Raw genomic sequence first — 22,849 nt, 5'->3', positions numbered from 1 at the left:
AGAAAGAGGAAACCCCAAGATTTCGTCTAGACTAACAACAAGTTCCTGAAGACATGACTTTGATAAATAGGCTCTGAGCTGATACCAAGAGAAGACAGACTCTCTAAAATGGGATTCTGGGGGTAAGACGGGAGCCCTTTGAGGAGCATTCAGAGGCAGAATTTGGAGAGGCATCAAGAAACGATTGCGCTGCTAAAGACTGAGAAAAGGAACGTACTAGGTATGCAAGACCGCAAGCGGACTTGTTGAGAACGTGGCTTTAGAAATGAGATGGTGCGGCCGTCACTGTGCACCTGTGTGCTGCTCCCCTGTGAGAAAAGTTCACACTGCAGTGAAGTCCTTTTGCACGGGAAGGAGCCCGGCACTGAGGAGCCTGAGGAAATGAGGAGTCAGCCTCGAGGACTAGAGCAAACGGGAGAAAAAGCCTGATCTTCTCCGAGGTGCAAGAAAACTATGGACTGAAATGTACAGGGAGCTTTCTGCTTTGTTGTTGGAGATGTTTGTTGCTTAATGAGTAAGTGTTCTAGCTCTATGCACCCCAGGAAATAACCTGGAAATTCATATTTCCTCTACTCCCCTCCCTCCCCCATTCTCTCTCCTGTCTCTTCATCTTCCCCTCTGAATACATACCTGACCTCCCAGGCCCCACCATGTGGTTCAGCCTTCCTCATCTCCCCTCTCCTTCAGGATGCATGATTTAAAGGGTCCTTTCCCAAAATCATCATGTTGGAAGGGAATGGCTTCTTGCTGTATTCACATTAAAATTTGAAGATGGGGAAGAAAAAGAGGGGAAAAAAGGAGCTAAATTAGCAGTGTTCGTTCAGTATGATTTTGCTTTTCTCCAGCCCTCTGTGCTCGACAGAGCTCAGAATAAACGAAAGCAAATGTGTCCATCACGCCAACAGATATATTACTACTAATCCCGGACAAGACGGCGAAAACCCATCACGCCTGGCCCCCACGCCGTTTCCGTCTTAATCCGCCTCTAATTGCGCTGGGCACGCTGCCTGCACACCTCTGTCCTCCCGGGCGGTGCCCCGCGCGCGGACGTCTGCCTTCCGCTCCCGCCCTGGAACAGGCCATAGTCAAAGGCTCTTTTTGCTGGAGCAGAGTTAGGGCAGCGCCGACAATTTGGGGTTTGCTGTTGTTGGAGAAGAGGGAGATGCAGCCAGTGTGGTAGGAAGAGGACCAGCTGAGAGTCACGAGGTGAGGTCCTGGTGTCCACTGTCACACTTAGCAACTGGGGAGGGTTAAATGAGACAATTTATGTGACAGTACCTAATCTAATTTCTGACACAGTGAGTTCAGAAATACTACCTTCTCGAGGCCCAGCCCGGTGGTGCAGCGGTAAGCGTGCACGTTCCACTTCGGCGGCCAGGGTTTCGCAGGTTGGGATCCCGGGTGTGGACATGGCACCGCTTGTCAAGCCATGCTGTGGCAGGCGTCCCACATATAAAGTAGAGGAAGATGGGCACGCATGTTAGCTCAGGGCCAGTCTTCCTCAGCAAAAAGAGGAGAATTGGCAGCAGATGTTAGCTAAGGGCTGATCTTCCTCAAAAAACAAAACAAAACAAAAAAAAACAAATGCTACCTTATCTCAACAGTAGCTATCACTTATTGACTGCCTACTCTATGCCAGGCACATTTCCTAATTAAAAAAAAAAAAGTTTTGTGTAGGTAATGTTTGCTAGCTGTTTTTTTAAAAAAGTGCAGAAATTTATAGTTAAAAATTACAAGTACCCTGGATTTATTTTTTGAGGTATAATTGACATATAACATTATATTAGTTTCAGGTATGCAACATCATGATTCAATATTTATATATATTGTGAAATGATCACCACAATAAGTCTAGTTAATATCTGACACTACACATAGTTGAGAAATTTTTCTGTTTGGTACCCCCCGCTCCCAATATCACTCCTCAGGGATAATCGTTGCTAAATCTTGTTGTGTGTATACACATATATACACACAGATGTATATACAAATTTGTATCTATGTTTACATGCATGTGTGTTTTTATATAATTGGTACCATACGATACATACCGTTGTGCAACTTTTGGAAAACGTGATACATGGTCAACGTCTTTCTCTGACAGTGCCTATATCTCTGTTCCATTCTTTTAAGTACTGTATAGTATTCCATTGGTTCAATGTAGCATAATCTATCATTTTTCATTATAGAACCATATGGAGTTTGAATTTCCTAGCCACATACTGGATTATGCAAAAAATAGTGACTCTCCTATTTTCTATAACTCAAATTAATCTGTATTTCAATTCCCCCTTTATGTCTGGCAACAGAAAAGATAATCTTGTCAATTCTAGTAAACTCACTTCAGGGTTTTTCAGTCATTTCAGATTTAAACTCAGTCGATTCCCAATTTCTGCCTTTTGAACGCTCCCCTCCAGAGTGGCATCTCCATTCTGGGGCTGGCACAGCATGATGGAAGTCAGTGCAGAGCCTCTGGTCTGGGGTCAGCCTCGGTGCTGTACCCTCCAAGATGGAGCTCATCTCCTAGGTGTTGATCATTATCACCTTGCCCAGCGATCCCCTCTGAGATGTCCACAGTTGCACAGGCTCCCCGTCTTCAGCTCTCAGACCTCCTGTGCTCGCCCATACTCCTTGGGGCCTCAAGGCGCTCGAGGGTGTCTCATGCCCTCTCGCAGGCCTTGTCAGACCTCCTGCTGTGTCACTGCTGCCTAACCCGCATGCTGGCTCAGGGAACTTTCCTCTGCCACCTTAAGGGCTGCCCCTGGACAGCGCAGTACACCCATGTTCCCTCTTCTCACAGGCTCTCTGACCCTCCGTGAGGTTTCTGTCATTCCACCCTCCTCTCAAGGCTTGGTCTCGGGTGGGATGGAGCCTGTATGTGAAGCCCCTGCTCCGAAATTCACACCACCATTTCTCCCCTGCTCTCCTCTCTGCCATTCTCTGGGGCTGTCACAGCCCCTAGGAACTTTCAGTGAACGCTGCCTTAACAGTTCCTTCTCGGTTACCATTGTGCTCTTAAATAATATACTTGCATTTTTGCATTTTGATTTACATTTAAACCTTGTCTATTGACCACTCTCCAATATGAAAGATGAGAAATTTATCACTCGACCCTGTGTCTCTTCCCCTACCTCACCTCCAACTTTTAATGGTTATATATTTTTGTTCTTTCGATTGGCTGCCTCTCTGACTAAATAATGTATGTAAATGCTCATTCTTGATTTAAGTAGACATCCTTTATTGACTCCCTATTATGAAAGATGAGGATAATAACTCACTTTGTCTTTTACTTTTTTCTTCTCCCTCCACTTCCTGAGTTTTGTTAATTATGTTATTATTTTTATGTTATCAAGGTAGCAATTACATTCTGTCCTCTAATTATACTTCACTCTTTTTTGCTATTCTTTTTTGAAATAAATTGGTTCAAAATTGAAAACAGTAAGTCACATTTATAATAGTATGATTATGGAAATGTTATTTTGGGAGAACCAAGTGGGGTGATTGTGTCCACGGGCAGGACATGTAATCAAGTGTCAAGGTCTAATGGCTCCTGTTTCACTTTCTTCCCGGCGTCTTCACTTCTGAGTCATAATTCCAACACTTCTGAGAATAATCCCATTATTTCTTATATCACATCATGTTCTCTATCGTGGTTATTTTTTTATTTTGTTGATGGATCTTGTTGAGGTATTTTTTTCATTAGGTACATATGACCTTTCCCATCCCAAAAGGCTGTATTTTGCCCTAACTCTTGAATGGGTTTAGCTGGTTATAGAATTCTAGGTTCAAAATTCTTCCCCTCAGATCAGATATTCAGAAATATTTAGATATTTCCTCCTCTGCTCCAGTGTCTTCTGACATCCAGTGTCGCTGATGAGGTCTGATATTAGTTTTTCTAATTCCTTTTCAGATAATTTTGCCTTTTCTCCACATGGTTTTAGGATTTGTTTTCTTACCCACTGTATGCTAAAATTTCATCAAGTGTCAGAGTGTGGGTGGTCTTCTCCTCTATCTTTTTTTAAATTGAAGTATGACTTTACCTATGGTAAAATGCCCAAATCTTTTTAATTTTTTTTTTAGTATTATACGTGTTATAATTGTACTAATTAAATTAATCAATTAGTATACAAAGCTTGAAAAAAATAGTCCTTCTATTCTTTTTTTTTAACTCTCAGATGTACATCATAATATATTTCAAATTCTGTGTAGATTACATCCTGTTCACCACCCAGAGACTGATTACCATCCGTCACCACACATGCGCCCTGTCACCCCTTTCGCCCTCCTCCGTCCCCTCTTCCCCTCTCGTAACCACCAATCCAATCTCTGTTGCTATGTGTTTGTTTGTCCTTGTTTTTGTCTTCCACTTATGAGTGAGATCATGTGGTATTTGACTTTCTCCCTCTGACTTATTTCACTTGGCATAATTCCCTCAAGGTCCATCCATGTTGTCACAAATAGCTGGATTTCATCCTTTCTTAGGGCTGAGTAGTATTCCATTGTGTATATATATATGACATCTTCTTTAGCCATTCGTCCCTTGATGGGCACCTAGGTTGCTTCCAAGTATTGGCTATTGTGAATAATGCTGCGATGAAGAACGGAGTGCAGGTATCTTTATGTGTTTGTGTTTTCAAGTTCTTTAGATAAATACCCAGCAGTGTGATAGCTGAATCATATGGTAGATCTATTCTTAATTTTCTGAGGATACTCCATACTGCTTTCCATAGTGGCTGCACCAGTTTACATTCCCACCAGCAGTGTATGAGGGTTCCCTTCTCCCCACATCCTCTTGAACACTTGTTATTCTCTGTCTTGTTAATTATATCCATTCTGACTGGAGTGAGATGATACCTCATTGTAGTTTTGATTTGCATTTCCCTGATAGCTAATGTTGTTGAGCATCTTTTCATACGCCTGCTGGCCATCCGTATATCTTCTTTGGAGAAATCTCTGTTCAGATCTTTTGCCCATTTTTTAATTGGGTTGTTGGGTTTTTTGTTGTTGAGACATATGAATTCTTTGTATATTTTCTATATTAACCCCTTATCCAATATATGGTTTGCAGATATCTTCTCCCAATTGTTAGGTTGTCTTTTCATTTTGTTGATGGTTTCCTTTGCTGTGCAGAAGCTTTTTAGTTTGATGTAGTCCCATTTGTGTATTTTTTGTTGTTGTTTCCCTTGTATGGTCAGACATGGTACTTGAAAATATGCTGCTAAGACTGATGTCAAAGAGCATGCTGCCTATGTTTTCGTCTAGAAGTTTCATGGTTTCAGGTCTTACATTCAAGTCTTTAATCCATTTTGAGTTGATTTTTTGTGCACGGTGTAAGATGATGGGCTACTTTCATTCTTTTGCAGGTGAAAATGCCCAGATCTTCAGTATGCCTTGTGAATTCAACCCATTTAACTACAACGCAACTCAGAATATAGAATATTTCTAGCATTTTAGAAGGCTTCTTCAACTTTCTGTCCACCATTCTACCATTAGGCATAACCATTCTTTCAACTCTACCAAAATATATAATTTTTACCTGGTTTTTAACATCACATAACTGGAATCAAAAGTGTACAATCCTTTGTGCCTTTTTTAACTGAAAAGTATGTCTCTAAGATTGATTCATGTTGTGTGTGTCAGTAGTTTGCTCTTTTTCATTGCCATGTAATATTTCATCATATGAATATACCACAGTTTATTTACCCATTCACCTGTTGATGGATATTTGGGTTTTTTCCAGTTTGGGAATGGGAATAAAACTTTTGTGAACATTCTTGAAAATGTGAGTTGGTGGACATAAGCACTCTTTTTTGTTGGGTATAGACCCAGGAATGGAATGGCAGATCATAGGGTAAACATATGTTTAGTAGATACTGCCAAGTTTTCTTTGGTGTTTATACACCCATCAATAATATAAGAGAATTTCCCATCCTTGCTAATATTTGGTAACGTTATACTCTTTTTAATTTTAACCATTCTGTTGGGTATATAGTGGTATCACATTATGGTTTAATTTGCATTTTTTGATACCTAATAATGTTGGAAACTTTTATCATCTGCTTATTGGCCATTTGTGTATCTTGTTTTGTGAAGCGCTTGAGCTTTGTGTCTTCTGCCCATTTTTTAAAAATTGAGTTGTCTATTTCTTATTGATTTGTAGGAGTTCTTTATGTATTCAGAATATGAGTCTTTTGCTAGATGTTGTGTTTCAAACATCTCCTTCCAGCCAGTGGCTTGTCTTTTCACTTTCTTCATGTTGTTTTTTAATGAAGAAAAATTCTTAATTTTAATGAAGTCCAGTATATCAATGTTTTCCCTTTTATTTTTAACACTCTTTATTCAAGAAATTTGTTCAAGAAATCAGAGTCCTGTTCAAGGATTCATGACCCAGAGTCGTGAATGTATTCTATTATTTTTTCCCCAGAATTTTGCTTGTTTTATTTTCCATATATTAGGTCTATAATCCATCTCAAATTAATTTTCTTGTACATTCTGAGGTAGAGACCAAGATTTCTTTCTTTCCATGTAGATACTTCATTGATCCAGCACCATTTATCAAAAAGACTATCCTCCTCTTCCTCTGAACTGCAGCGGAGACTTGTTAAAAATCAGATGAGCAGGGCCGGCCCAGTGGTGCAGCGGTTAAGTATGCACATTTGACTTTGGTGGCCTGGGGTTTGCTGGTTCGGATCCCAGGTGCAGACATGGCACCACTTGGCAAGCCATGCTGTGGTAGGCGTCCCACATATAAAGTAGAGAAAGATGGGCACAGATGTTAGCTCAGGGACAGTCTTCCTCAGCAAAAAGAGGAGGATTGGCAGCAGATTTTAGCTCAGGGCTAATCTTCCTCAAAAAAACCCAAATCAGATGACCATATATGTCTTATATATGGCACTGTTTCTGGACTCTGTATTCTATACCATTGATCTATTTCTTTATTCATATTTAAATATCACACTGATTACTGTAGATTCATAATAAATGTTAATGTCTAGTAGTATAAGTCCTTTAACTTTGCCTTTTTCAATATTGCATTGGAAATGCTAAGTCACCTGCATGTCCTACAAATTTTAGAACAGGCTTGTAGATTTCTACCAAAAATAAAAGAGAAAATCCTGGGGTTATAGTGCATCTATAGATAAATTTGGACAGACTTGATATCTTAATAATATTGAGGCTTGTAGTCCATGAATGTGGTATATTCTTTCATTTATTTAAGTCCACTTAAATTTCTCTTGGTAATGCTTTGTAATCTTCACTTTAGAAGTCATACACTTTTTACTGGATTAATTTCTAGATACCTGCTGTTTTGTGGTAGTACTATAAATGGTTTTGATTTTTTATTTTCCAGGTACGTTTTTGCTATTGTATAGAAATTCAGTTGAGTTTTATATATGCCCCTTGTATCCAACAAACTTGCCTAGTTTACTTATTATATATAATAGTGTTTTTATTAATTCTTTGGGATTTTCTACTCACACAGTCATTTCATCAGTGAACAATGACAGTTTTATTTCTTCTTTTCCAATATTGATTGCTGTCATGACTTATTTAAATAGATAGGACCACCACTGCAATGTTAAATAAAAGTGGAAATTTGAATATCTTTGTTTTGTCCCCTTACTCAGGGAAAAGCATTCAATATTTTATTGTTTAAGTATGACGATAATTGTAGACTTTTTGTCAATACTCTATCAATTTAAGGAAGTTCCTTTCTATTCCTAAATTGCTGAGAGTTTTTTAAAATCATAAGTGAATCTTGAATTCTATCAAATATTTTTCTACAACTATTTAGATGATCATATGAATCTTCTCCTTTTTTTTGAAATAGGTAATTTGTATTGATTAATTTCAAATGTTAACCAGCTTTCATTCTTAGAATAAATTTCACTTAGCATGTATCATATTTTTACATATTAATGGATTTTATTTACTATTTCTTTTGGGATGTTTGCTTCCATGTTCTTAGGAAATATTAGTATATAATTTTCTTGCAACGTCTTTGTCAAGTTTTGTATAAAGGTTACTCAAAAGTGAGTTGAGAAGTGCTCTCTGTTTCTGTATTGTCTGGAAAAGTGCGTTTAGGATTGGTGTCTTTCTTTCTTAACTGTTGATAGAATTAATTAATGAAGTTATCTGAGCCTGAAAGTTTCTTTATGCAACTGTTTACAATTGCTGATTCAATTAATTCGATAAGCGTAGCACTATTTATATTCACTATTTCTTCTTATGCAAGTTTTGATAAATTGTGTTTCTCAAGGACTTTATCCATTTCATCTAAATTATAAATATTATTGTCATAAAAATACTTCTAACATTTAATGTCTCTTTAATGTTTCTAGGAATGTAATGATATTTCTTTTCATTTCCAATAATAGTGATTTGTGTTTTCTCTCTTATTTGTCTTGTTAATATTTACTATGGGTTCATCCACTTTATTAATTTTTCAGAAACCAACCCTTTAACTTTGTTGATTTTCTCTTTTTTTGCCTGTATTCTTTCATGGACGCTTTTTCTCAAATGAATTATTTTCTTTTTTTGTTTTCCTTGGGTTTGCTTTTATATTCTTTTTCTGCATATTGAATTTAAAACTTACATAACAGATTTTTAAACATCTTACTTCTCTAACAAATGCATTTAAAGCTATGAGTGTTCCTTGAAGCACTGCTTTAGCTGCATTCCACAAATTTGATTTGTCATATTTATTATCATTCAGCTCAAATTATTTTCTAATTTCCATTGTGATCCTTCTTTGAGTCAAGAGAATTTTTTCAAGGGTATATTGCTTACTTATAAAAATTCTCAAGCATTTGGAGATTTTATAATTATCTTTTTGTTGTTGATTTCCAATGGAAAACCTAGTGGTCAGAGGATATACACTGTATTAACTCAATCCTTTGAAATTTGTTGAGATTTTCATTTGGCCCAGGATATAGCCTATTTTATTCAATGCCCCATGTCAATTTGAAGGAAAATATATATTCTCCAGTTACTGGATATAGTGTTCTATATTGTCTATTAGGTTATATTGGCTAGTTGTTTTTATCAAATCTATATCCTTACTGATTTTCTGTTTCCTTTTTCAATGAGTTACTGAGAAATGTATGTCAAATTCTTCAACTGTGGTTGTATAATTAACCACTTTCCTTTTTAGTTCTGTCTACTTTGGCTTTATATATTTTGAAACTACATTATTGATTGCACACAAATTAATCAATATTTTACTGTTCTATTGAGTTGACCTTTTTATCATTACAAATGTTATTATAATAATATTATATATAATATAATAATTATATATAATATTATATATTTTATACTACATCTTGCCTTAAAGTCTACTTTACTTGATATTAATGTAGTTATACCAGCTTTTGAGTTAATGATTACATAGAATATCCTTTTCTGTCTCTTCAATTTTAATTTTCAGTGCCTTTTAATGAAGACTATCATTCATAAATAGCATATAGTTATGTTTATTTGTTTATCCATTCTGACAAGCTTTGTCTTTTAATTAAACTATTTAATGATTTGCATTTGTAATATAGCTCTTCCATTGTTTGTATTTAATATAATTACTGCTCTAGTCAGCTTTAAATCTTCCATGTTGTTTTTGTGTTCTGTTTGTTCCATATTTTCTTTGTTTTTTATTCTTCCTTTCTTGTTCCCTTTTAAATTGATCAAATTTATTCATGTTTCAATTTTTCTCCTCTTTTGGCATTTTTAGTTATACCTTTTTTTATTGTTCTTTCCTATGAGGATATTTAAAAATTATTTTATATTATTTTAAATACTGAAGATTTCAATATTTATCCTTATTTTGTTACAGTGTATTTAAATTAATATTTATACCACTTTTAAAACCATGCAATAAGCTTATAACAGTTTAACTCCATGGGTTCCCTTTCATTCTTTTTGTGCTACTGTTTTTCAATAGTTTACTTTTATATATTTTAAATCTGACGACATTTTTTATTACTATTTTTAAAAGTCAATATTAGTTTAAATTTACCTACTTATTTATTGTTTCTGTGCTCTTCAGTTCCTCCTGATGTGTTAGGCTTTCATCTATATCATTTTCCTTCAGCTTTTCATTTTTTCTCAGTATTTATTATAGTATAAGTCTACCAAAAATGAATTCTTTCAGTATTTTATATCAAAACATCTTTATTTTGCCCATAATTTTAAGGGATATTTTCAACGGAGTATATGATTCTAAGTTGGCAGTTACATTTATTTGTTTTAGCACTTCAAGTATGTCATCCTAATGTCTTCTGGCTTTTATACTAGATATTAAAAATTCAGCAGTATTATTGTTATTCTGTTTTTGCTTTTGCTCTTTTTTTTCATTTTTCTATGAATGTTTTAAGATGTTCTCTTTGTCTTTGTCAGTATTTTGACTGTTATGTGCCTAGATGTGAAGTTTTAAAAAATTTTTAATCTGCCTGAGCTTTTCAAATCTGTAGGTTGATGTCTTTCATCAGATTTGGAAAATTCTCATTATTCTTTGAATATTTCATCTGCCTCATTATGTTTGCTCACTTCTGGCACACTAAGTACATATATGTTACACCTTTAGACCATGTCCAACATGTCTCTTATGCTCTATTCACACTAGCCTTCTGCCAGGAAGAGATTTCCAGACTTTTGCACTAGGAAAAGAAACTCAAATAGATGAAGGTAGTTTTGCTGAATTGGGAGACATAAATAGGATTTCTGGGAGGCCAAGGTGGCTGGAATTTGCAGGGCATAAAACTAGAGAGGTGAGAGCTATGCAAAAGGAGAGCCTCAGAAGTCTGGAAAGCTGTATTCTTGATTTCTTAGCAGAATACTGATTGCACATGTATAAAGTGAAACTCCTTGAGACTGGAAAAATGATAACTTCTAGGTTGCTATAGTTAAAATCTTCCAGAATTTACATAGGGCTGGAAGGCATTCAATGATAATGGAGAGACCTTGTTGATCACCCAGAATATGAAGTAGAGACCCGAAAAGATTCATGTCTCACTTGTAGTTATATTAAAGGTTACCATAGGCATGTACATGTAAAACTCCTTAAAAAGCTTCAAAAGGATCAAGATGACCAACAAGAAACTTAGGTGCTCCCCCCAAAAATAGACAGTCTTTAAGGATGATGACAAAATTCAGACATTCAACAGCGTGACAATCACAATGCCTAATATCCAGTCATAATTTAATAGACATAACAAGGAGCAGGAAAATTCAACCCATAATCAGGAGAAAAGTCAGTTAACAAAGCAGACTCAGAAATAAGAAAAATGATGGGACTAGCGGATAATTTAAACACTTTTGTAAAAAAGCTCAACAATTTATAGGAAACCATAATCATAAAAAGGAAGTTAATGAAAACTGTAAAATAGAACCAAATGGAAAGTCAAATATTCAATGGGAAAAAATATATATGTTTTGGTATCCAACAAAGTAATCCCTTGGAGAAATAATAATTATTTCAACAAGTGGTGTTGGAGCAACTGGACATCTGTTGGATAAAAATGAACCACAGTTCTTACCTCACGACACGAACAAATAGTTACTCAAAATAGATGATGAACCTAAATGTAAAAGCTAAAACTATAAGACCGTTAAAGAAAACAGAAAAAAATTCTTTGTGACCCAAGTTTAAGTGTAAGTTTCCTACATGAAACATGCAGATGATAAAAGGAAAAACTTCTAAATATCACTCCATCAAAATTTAAGACTTTTGCTGTTCAAAAGACTCCACTAAGAAAATTGAAAGATAAGCTACAGACTGGGAGAAGATATTGGCAATACAGACATCTGACAAGGGATTTGTATCCAGAATATATAAGGAAGTCTTACAACTCAATAATAAAAACGCAAACAACTCAATTTTAAAACATGGGCAAAATATTTGAGCAGGCCTTTACAAAGAAAGATAGGCAATGGCCAATACCACTTAAAAGATACTCAATATCATTAGTAATCAGAGAAATGAAAATTAAAAATCAAATGGGGTACTCTTCTATGTTCATTAGAGTGGCTAAAATTTAAAAGTCTGACAATGCCAGGAGTTGACAAGGATGTGAAACAAGTGGAATTCTCACACATTGCTAGTGGGAGTATAAAATGGTATGATCATTTTTTTTTTAAAGTCTGGCAGTTTCTTGGTTAATCAAACCTACACCTACCCTATGACCAGGAAACTGCACTGCTAAGTATTTACATAAAAGAAATGAAAGCATATATCCACAGAAAGTTTGTACATGAATGTTTATAGCTGCTTTATTCATAATAGCAAAAACTGAAAGTAACCTAAATGCTTATCAATGGGTAAATTATTGTAGTATATTTATACACGGGAACACTACTCAGCAATAAAAAGGAACAAGCTTCTGATACACACGACAATATAGATGATCTCAAAAACATTATGCTGAGCAAAAAAAGCCAAATACAAAAGGATGTAAAAGAATGGGCAAAACTTATCTACTGATGAAAAGCAGATCAGTGATTTTCTGGGGCCAGAGGAGACATGTCCATTGTATTATTAACTGGTTCATTGATTTTCTAAGTTGACAATAATAATATAGATTTCCTAGTTCCCTCTTTTTGTTTGTTGATTGCATATTTTTATGGTTCCAGTGACCTCTTAAATATATTTAAGATTCTATTGTACTCCCTTTATCATCTCTGTTTCATCTATGATCAGCTCTCCTTGTTCGCTTTGTACCTTCATTTTCTATCATAAGTTTTACTCATGTGTCTAGTGACTGTTTCCCAATATTTATGAATGAAGAACTCACACTGTCCATTAATTTAGTAAGCTAGTGGAGGTTTCATGAACCCCATCCTCACAGCTGCAGTTGGGCACTAGTAAGATGGACTGTAGATGTTGACAGGCAGAGTTCTTTTAGGGTTTGTAGGTAAAGAGCCAGCAAGGAGGCAAGCTAAGGGTAGTGAAACTTTCCAAGATAAGGAGGGCACTGCTCTGGAGATGGAGTACTTTGGGAGGTGTTTCTCTCTTAAATGGAGCTGCCTTTTCTTTCTCCCCACTCATGATCTACTCTCGTTTATATTCAATCTCAAATATTCTCACCAGGAGGTTTCTAGACCCCAAAGGTGTTTTAGTTATCTGTCAGGCAGTGTTTTGTGGGAAAGTCAAATCCCAGTCTGTGAGAGTGCCAGTGAATTTATGAGGTATGTGGGTGAGCCACAGAATGAAGAGCCCAGGCACTGGAAAACACAGTCAATAAATCCTCACCCTATAAAACAGCTAATGAGTTCAGGACTTTGCCCATTTCTCACAGAGAAAGGCAACATTAGGAGGAGACGAGGATGGGAAGGGTGGGAAGGCAAAGCCCAAAGTTTGAGTCCATACCTGTTCATATCAGCTCCTCAAAGGCACAGCATCTGTGCTCCCTTGATTTTATTCCCAAGAACAACTGGATCAGAGCTGTCAGTAGCCATAGGTGTTGGGCAAGAGTTGTCCAAGGCAATGGTGGAAAGAAACAAGAGCAAAACCTTCTCAGCGTTTTTCCTACTTTACCTGCCTACATTCTCACCTGAGTCTGTGTCTTGATATTTCCTTTTATTGTGCTTCTAGGTTGATTGGGGTGAAGGGAAGAAAATGCAAGCAGTCTAAACAGTTGGCCTATTTTGACATCTTCAATAGCCCAGAGCTTCTTAAGAGCCAGTTGCTGACTCTAGTGCATCATATTTTATCTGAGAGCCGGATGGTCTGAGTTTGGTGGTTTGGGGTTGGGCTGGGAATTCTGGGGCTGTGGGTAACCAATACCACAAAGGGATGTGAGAAATAGCTCCAAGCTTAGAATAGTCCAGGGTGTGTCTTGGGTTTGCAAAGTCATTGGAAAAAATAGCCAAAGTGGATAATAATAGTGCCATTCTCATTGGGTTGTTTTAATGCTTAAAGAGGTAATATATGAAAACCGCTCGGAACAGTGCCTGGCACATAGTAAGAACATTATAATTAACACATCTGCACTAAAATATGGGAATGCTGGGATTGGATATCCAGCCTAAATAAGGCAGAAAGCAATGGAAGTTCCATTACTATTCCAGGATAGAATTCTAGTTTATGGTATACAATAGCAAAATAGTTAAAGTGTTACTTTTAGTCATCTGGAAGAGAGTGCTGATGGAGGGCAAAGCTGGGGAGAGTGTTGTTGCTACTAATTCAAGGACTACAGGGTAAGGGGCTTACTTATCTTGCATTCGATGATCTTTTAAAAGAAAATGATGCATGTAAATTTCTAAATTCTCAGGCTTTCCATGAACAGTGTGAAAGAATCTCTTTTTCAGTTGCATCTTTAGGACTGAGATAAGTGAAAACCAGATTTATCAGAGATTTTTTTTTCCCTTCAGAGTGCCAAATTATGACATCTGTTGAATTAACCAGCTTGTAACGTCTCTTCAGTTGGTCTCCTGTTCAGGAAAGAAGAAGACATTGAAACACTGGATTAGATATATGTGGCAGGATGTGGAGATGTCTTGGTATCCAGGACCCCTACCTGTCCCCGAACTTTCCATGCCCTTGGAAATAACCTTCCTGTGCCCATGTCTGAGAGATACCCTACAACAACAGGCCAATTTCCCTTTTTATCCACCCTCTTGGCCTCTACCCCTTCTTGTCTCCAAAGGTGTAATTAAATTAGATCACAGCATTCTCTAAGGATAAAACAATGAATCAAATCAAGGAAGAGAAGACTTTATCCCAAAAGAATTGCAGGACTTTGTTAATCCATATCTGCAGAAGTCTTTGGAATGTGTGTGGGAATGAATTTAGAGGGTCCTCATCAAATTGGAAGAAACATAACTTTAGATTGGACTGAATTTATCAATATGGATGAACCTACCAGACATCCCTGCTCTTGTGTGTGCTGGTACAGACTATAATAGTTCGTGTAACTAGTTAATATACACCTGTGTTTGGTACTGATCCTCACTAAACAAAATTGAAATACCAAATACATTTTGACCTAATGTAGATAAAGAAATTTGAATTTGAGGGGTGATGGGAAGTCTGAAGTGGATTAATCACAGTGCACCCACCCACTCCCTAAGTCCCTGAGGAAAACCCAGAACAATCTCCCCTCACTGAAGCCTTGAGATAGATGTTGGTAAAGGAAGTGGGAGCATCTTTAAGAAACACTTTGGTAGCTGTTCTGTGTAGTGCCAATGTGGTAAGGAAGGTACTTCAGTTAAAATGGGCTCCCTCATTTCAGTGTGATGGAAAGATTCCAGGGGGAAAAGAACAAGCAGAGAAACTTAACTGGCAGAAGCAGAGGAGCTTGATTACCATAACAGAAGAAAGTATCATCTTGGCAAATAGAATGGTCTAACCCACAAGATCATTGATGGTGCTTGATTGCTCATGGGATCCTTTGATTGTAAGAATTGTTTCCCCAATGAATTAGGATATGCTGTGCTAATAAAATGACCCCCAGTGTCAGTGGCTTAGCACTTAAAAGTTTATTTCTCATTTATACAAAGTCTGCTACAAGTCTGAGTGGGTCTTTAAGGCTATTGATCATGCAGTGACTTAGAGACTGAACCTGCTTCATTCTTGAAATCTGATTTCACAGTTTCCATGGTAAAGGAAGAGACTACATGGGAAACTCATACCTGCTCGTCTAGCCTTCACCCCAGAAGTTACACATGTTCCTTATGCTCAGAGCCCATTGAGCAGACCTAGTCACATGGCACCACTTAACCACAAGGGGGCAGGGAAAGGTATGGACTAGGTAGAATATTTGTGAACATTATCTTCTCTGCCATACTTGCTAAAATCCCACTTGATGAATATGACTAAATAAACAGAAGCCTGACTTCGACTGCCTCCATATTATGGTTGTCATGACCCTTCACCCAATCCCTAGACTCAAGCTCAAAGACTGGGTGCACCTGAGGAAAGAGATTGCCAAGATACCCAAGTGGATACTTAGAATCTTCCTTCTATCCTTCTCCAAAGGTACCTGCGGATATTTACCCCCTGTGAAAGGTAAATATCTAAATCTCTTATGTGTATTGGACATCAGGTCTAAACTGATACTACTGCCTGGTACTCAGGACACCACAGTGATCTAACAGTCAGAATGGAGGCTTATGCAAGACAGGTGACAGATGGAGTTTTGACCTAAGTCACCTCATAGTGGTAGACTAATGGGAATCAAAACCCATGAAAATTAATGGAATAAATATACTCAGCAGTAATCCTCTCTTAGGCCCCTTTGCCAAAAGAGGGAGGGATATCATGGCAGGAAGGGGCAAGAGGAAGCCTCTACACTGGTCTACTTCTTACCAAAATAACACATCAAAATAAGGGTCATACACCATGATCAAGTGGGATTTATTCCAGGGATGCAAGGATGGTTCAACATCTGCAAATCAATCAGTGTGACACACTGCATTAACAAAATGAAGAATAAAAATCACATGATCATCTCAATAGATTCACAGAAAGCATTTGACAAGATTCAGTACCCATTTATGATAAAAACTCTGAATAAAATGGGTGCAGAAGGAAAGTACCTCAACATAATAAAGACCATTTATGACAAACTCACAGCTAACATCATAGGTGAAAAACTGAAAGCTATCCCTCTAACAAGAACAAGACAAGGATGCCCACTCTCACCACTCTTATTCAACATAGTATTGGAAGTCTGAACCAAAGAAATTAAGCAAGAAAAATAAATAAAACATATCCAAATTGGAAAGGAAAAGTAAAACTGTCACTATTTGGGGAAGTCATGACATTATATATAGAAAACCCTAAAAAAAATTCACCAAAAAAAACTATTAGACATAATTAATGAATACAGTAAAGTTGCAGGGCACAAAATCAACATACAAAAATCAGTTGCATTTCTGTACACTAACAACAAACTAATAGAAAGAGAAATCAAAAATACAATCCCATGTAAAATCACAACAAAAAGAATAAAATACCTAAGGGTAAATTTAACCAAGGAGATGAAAGACCTGTACACTGAAAACTGTAAGACATTGTTGAAAGAAATGGAAGAAGACACAAAGACGTGGAAAGATATTTCATGTTCATGGATTAGGAGAATTAACATAATTTAAATGTCCATATTACCTAAAGCAATCTACAGATTCTATGCAATCGCAATCAGAATCCCAATGACATTTTTCATGGAAATAGACAAAGAATCCTAAAATTTATACAGAACAATGAAAGACCCTGAATTGCCAAAGCAATCCTGAAAAAAAAGAACAAAGCTAGAGGTATCATACTTTCTGATTGCAAAATATGCTACAAATCTATGGTAATCAAAACAGCATGGCACTGACAGAAAAACAGACACACAGATCAGTGGAACAGAATTAAGAGCCCATAAATAAACCCACACATTTATGGACAGGTAATACTTGACAAAGGAGCCAGGAACATACAATGGAGGAAGGAAAGTCTCTTCAATAAATAGTGCTGGGAAAACTGGACAGCCACATGCAAAAGAATGAAAGTAGGCCATTATCTTACACCATACACAAAAATTAACTCCAAATGGATTAAAGATTTGAATACAAGACCTGAAATAATAAAACTCCTAGAAGAAAACATAGACAGTATGCTCTTTGACATCTGTCTTAGTGGTATCTTTTTTAATATGTCTCCTCAGGCAAGAGAAATGAAAGAAAAAATAAGGAAATGGGACTACATCAAACTAAAAATCTTCTGCATGGGAAAGGAAACCATCAACAAAATGGGAAGATAACCTACCCATTGGGAGAAAATATTTGCAAATCATATATCTGATAAGAGGTTAATATCCAAAATATATAAATATCTCTTACAACTCAACAAGAAAAAAGCAAACACCACCATTAAAAAATGGACAGAGAATCTGAACAGACATTTTTCCAAAGAAGATATACAGATGACCAACAGACACATGAAAAGATGTTCAGCATCACTAATTATTAGGGAAATGCAAATCAAAACCACAATGAGCAATCACCTCATGCCCATCAGAATGGCTAAAAAGACAAAAAATAATAAGTTTTGGAGAGGATGTGGAGAAAAGGGAACCCTTGTACACTGCTGGTGGGAATGTAAATTGGTGCAGCCATTGTGGAAAACAGTATGGAGATTTCTCAAAAAATTTAAAATAGAACTACCGCATGATCCAGCTGCTCCACTTCTGGGTATTTTTCCAAAGAGCATGAAAACACTAATTTAAAAAAATATATGCACCCCTATGTTCATTGCAGCATTATTCACAATAGCCAAGAGTTGGAAACAGTGTAAGTGCCCAGTAAGGGACGAATAGCTAAAGAAGATGTGGTATATATACACAATGGAATACTACTCAGCCATAAAAATGATGAAATCATGCCATTTGTGACAATGTGGATAAACCTTGAGGGTATTATGCTAAGCAGAATAAGTCAGATGGAGAAAGACAAAAACCATATGATTTCACTCATATACGGAAGATAAACAAACACATAGATACAGAGAACAGATTGGTGGTTACTAGTGGAGAAGGAGGGTAGGGGTGGGTAAAAGGGGTAAAGGCCCACATTCGTACGGTGATAGATGGCAACTAGACTTTTGACAGGGAATAAAATGTAGTTTATACAGAAGGAAAAATATAATGATGTACACCTGAAATTTATATAGTATTACAAATGAATGTTACCTCATTAAAAAATTTACATCAAAATAGAAACCATATCCTTGCAAGAATCATGGAAATCAGTGTCACCATCAAATACTTGGAAAAACACAGAAGTGGTGACTCCAGTTCGCAAGTCCATTTGGTCCTTTGGTTTATCCTGCCAAGGATAGATGATCCTTGGAAAATGGCTGTGGATTATTGTGAGCTTAATAATGTATGACTCTAACTGCAGGTGCTTTTCCTTTCATGGTCTCCTTATTAGAACAAATCAGGACAGCCCTTGATATTGAGTGTAGAGTTATTAATCTGACAAATGCTTTTTTTCTCCGCAATTTCCAACAAATGAAGGACACTGGAAGCAATTTTCTTTCACTTGATGGGACAAGTATACACCTTTATGACTTTCTCAGAAATGTTTTAACTGTCCTTGACCAGTACATCTCTTTTTCCCCTTTGCCTGGAAAGAGTGATGAACTGAATTAAGGATCTAGGTGGTTGCTAAGAATTTAGTCGAATGGCTAGGGAGTTGGAAGGAGCAAAATTTGAGAATTGGTATGATAATATTGTGTCCCATGTGACGAATCATCAAAGTTTCCTACTGCAGAGAATCCAATAAATATTAGTCATCTTTTTTCTCCAGCCATTGCAGTGCTTACTTATGGTAGACAAAATAATAGCCCTCCAGAAAAGTCCATGCCTTAATCGCTGGAGCCTGTGAATATGTTGTGTTACTTAGCAAAAGGAACATTGCAGATGTGATGAAATTTTTGGATGTTAAGACAGGAAGATTATCCTGAATTCTCCTGATGGACCCAATCTAGTCACAAGTCCTTAAAAGTGGAGAACATTTCCTGAGTGATGCAAGAGAAGAGGCAGGAGCGATTCAAAGTGTGAAATGAACTCAACCCATGATTGCTGGCTTTGAAGATTGATAAGTGGGGGCATGAGCTAAAGAATGCCTCTAAATGCTGAGAACAGCTCCCAGCTGACAGCCTGCAAGGAAGTGGGGACCTCAGTCCTAAAAGCTCAAGGAATTGAATTCTGTCAACGTTTTGAACACGCAAGGAAACAGATTCTCCCCAGAGCCTCTAGAAAGAAATGCAGCCCCGTCAACTCTTGATTTTAGCCACGTGAGACCCCATCAGACTTCTGCCCTACAGAACTGTGAGGTTATAAATTTGTGTTGATTTAAGACACCAGATTGCTAGTAATTTTCTATGTCAGCAACAGAAAACTAAAACATTGCTCAATATTCTCATGAACAAAGCAAGTCGGTGTTGGGATTCCATTCTTCAGAGTACAGTCCATGTTCTGACTAAGTGAACAATATGGTAGAACTATTTCACACATGGAACACCAGGTCCATGTAACCATGTAAGCGAGAGCTGACAGGAATAAAGACTAAGAATAAGAACTCTTCCTCATCAATTTGTAGAAGCAGCAACTGACGACCCTAACCCCTGATAGGGTATTCTATTTCAGGGTGACCAGCTAACCTCGTGTTGGCAGGTTGATTACACTGAACCCTTCTGTTATGAAGGGGGAGTGATTTACACCCCCACCCACAAAAGAGAAAGTCATTCTGGATTAGGATTTTCTTTTCTTCTCAACATCATTTTGTCACATGTCATCTGTGGTCTAAATAATGCCTTATGCTTCATTATGACAGTCCACAAAATGTTATATCTTAGCAAAAAATTTGCTTAACTGAAAAGAATTAAGACAATTAAGGCCAGTGTCTATGGGATTCATTGATCTTGTCAGGTGCCCATTACTCAGAAATAGATGGCTTGAAAGAACAAGGATACGGACTTTCGTAAAAATCAGTGCAATTGTGGGATGACCTTGAGAGATTGGAGCACATTGTGTAGAGTAGATCGTATGCTTTGAATAAGCAACAACTGTGTGATGCTATTTCTCCCACTAATGTAATTCCTGGGTCCAGAAATGAAGATATGAAAGCGTATGTGCATGGAGTGGTGAGTGGTTGTACCGGGTTCACAGTTACATCTAGTGATCCTCTTGATTGATTTTTGTTTGTTTCTTGTCCTTGTAACTGTGCTCTGCTTGTCTAGTACTCAGTGATAATAGTTAATATTTAACAAACACTTATGTGCCAGGCACTGTTCTATATGATTTACCTGGAATAACTCATTTAGTCATCACAACAACTCTGTGAGTGAAGTACCATTGTCCACGTTTTGTACAGTAGGAAATGGAGTGCAGAGAAGTGGTAAATGGTGGAGCTGGAATTTGAACACAGGCAGGTTAAGTTCAGTGCCCATCCCTAATCACTATGCTACATTACTTCTCCATGTTACCTCATGGAAACATAAAAGTTATTCCACTGAATTGGAAGTTATAATTGCCTTCTGGATATTTTGGGTTCCTCATGTTCCCGGGAGAACATGCAAAAAATGATTTCGTAGTGTTAGATGGGATGGTTAATCCTCAGTATCAAGATGAAACAAGGTTGCTGCTACAAAAGAGGAGCAAGGAAGAGAAACAAGTAAATTCAGAGGCTCTCCTGGGACACTTCCTAATGGCATCATTTGTAGGGGTAAAAGTTGATGGAAGTCTCTACAGGCAGGATCATCAACAACTCAGTTCCCTCAGAAATGATGTCATGGGTTTCTATGCCACCTCATCCAAGAAAGAATCCCCACGAGTGAGGTGCTACCTCAAGTCAAAAGAAACATGAAATGGGTGATAGAGAAAAGAAGTCATAAACATACAATTCAGTGTCATAACCAGCTATAGAAAAAATAGAGATAGCCTTCATCTGTATTTTTTTCCTTGTAGTGTATAATCAATTCCTCTTCCTTTTTCTTTCTTTATCTTTTGTCATGATTTGGTATAAGGTACACTGGTGGTGTTGAACTTCACAATATGGACTGTAACACTAAAACAACGTCACCAGAAATCCTGTACATGATTCTGGCCACGAACTGCAAGACCTCAGGCTGCCTCTCTTTGGCAAAGAGTTTTTTCGGTCGTATGAAAGATAGTTTCGTTTTATTAAGAGATTTCCTTTCCTTTCTTTTTTCTTGCCTGCCTTCATTTTTTTTCATTTTGGGGGGAAGTTTTAAGATTTAAGGAAGGGTAGGTGGATTTGGGCCAACAAAAAGGATAGACTGCAATAGAAATTTAACTTGTCTCCCCTCTTTCCAACATCTAACTCCTTTCCTATTGTGGAGGAACAACCTATTATATAGTATTACTTTCTGTACTCCCAGCGCTGAAATACTAGTTTCATTTTCTATTTCCTAGCAAGCAAATCACGGGAATAATCCTAGAATTGGCCAAGAAGCTGCATCTAACCTCCCCTGCCCTGGACCGTAACTCTTGAGTGAGTGATGAGAAGATGAGAGATGCTGGGAACTCATTTACATCGTTGATGACAAGGTGCGGCCTCTGCCTCTGAGGACACTGAAGGACCTAACTTTTTTTAAAAGAGCCATAAGTGGTATATATTCGTCTCAGGAAAAGGGCAGTTGATGGAGAGGGGCTGATTTGGGCCCAACTTAGGAACCTCTGGGTGAAGTGAGACACAAGCCAAAGGCCACCTTAGTGAGGGTGTGGACTGGTTGTTGGAGGGATCCCTGCAAACCCATCACTCCATGACCTCGAGACTTCCCTGAGAGCCTTTTTTCTAGCAAGACCGGAGGTGAACTCAGAGTCATAGGTGATTTTCTATTTATTTATTCAATATTTTTTAAAGAAGATGGTGACAGACATGGATTAGTTTTTAATTTTTCTCTTAATTCCTCCATTAAAAAGCAGGATAAAAAAGGATAATAAAAACAGGATAGCTAGGATAACAAAACCATGCAAAACATCTGCAATAAAGGTAGAAATCGTGGAATCCTGATGAGCACCTAAATATGTATGCACAAGCCACCAACAGGTGTAAGCCCCATGTGATATCACCTCTGTGCTGGAGGAAAGAAGGGAAGGCAACCAGGTTCTGATGGCCCCAAGAATATGAAACCCCAAATGCCAATAGGTATTCCCTGGAATTATGGAGGCCCAATCTGAAAACAGCAGCCAACTATGGGAAGGGATTCTGCAGCGTCCAATTTGTGGGCAACTGCAAGGGGGCAATGCCATAGTACAATATTGACTGTGCATCGTGGGTGAGTGCAATAATGATGGATGGTACCGAACCAGTCTGGACCCTAGAAACTCATGGAACTAACCAA

Source organism: Equus quagga, chromosome 14 (assembly GCF_021613505.1).
Source record: "Equus quagga isolate Etosha38 chromosome 14, UCLA_HA_Equagga_1.0, whole genome shotgun sequence".
Lineage (NCBI taxonomy): Eukaryota > Metazoa > Chordata > Mammalia > Perissodactyla > Equidae > Equus > Equus quagga.
The sequence above is the reverse complement of the archived record's forward strand: the minus strand, read 5'-3'. Positions refer to the sequence as shown.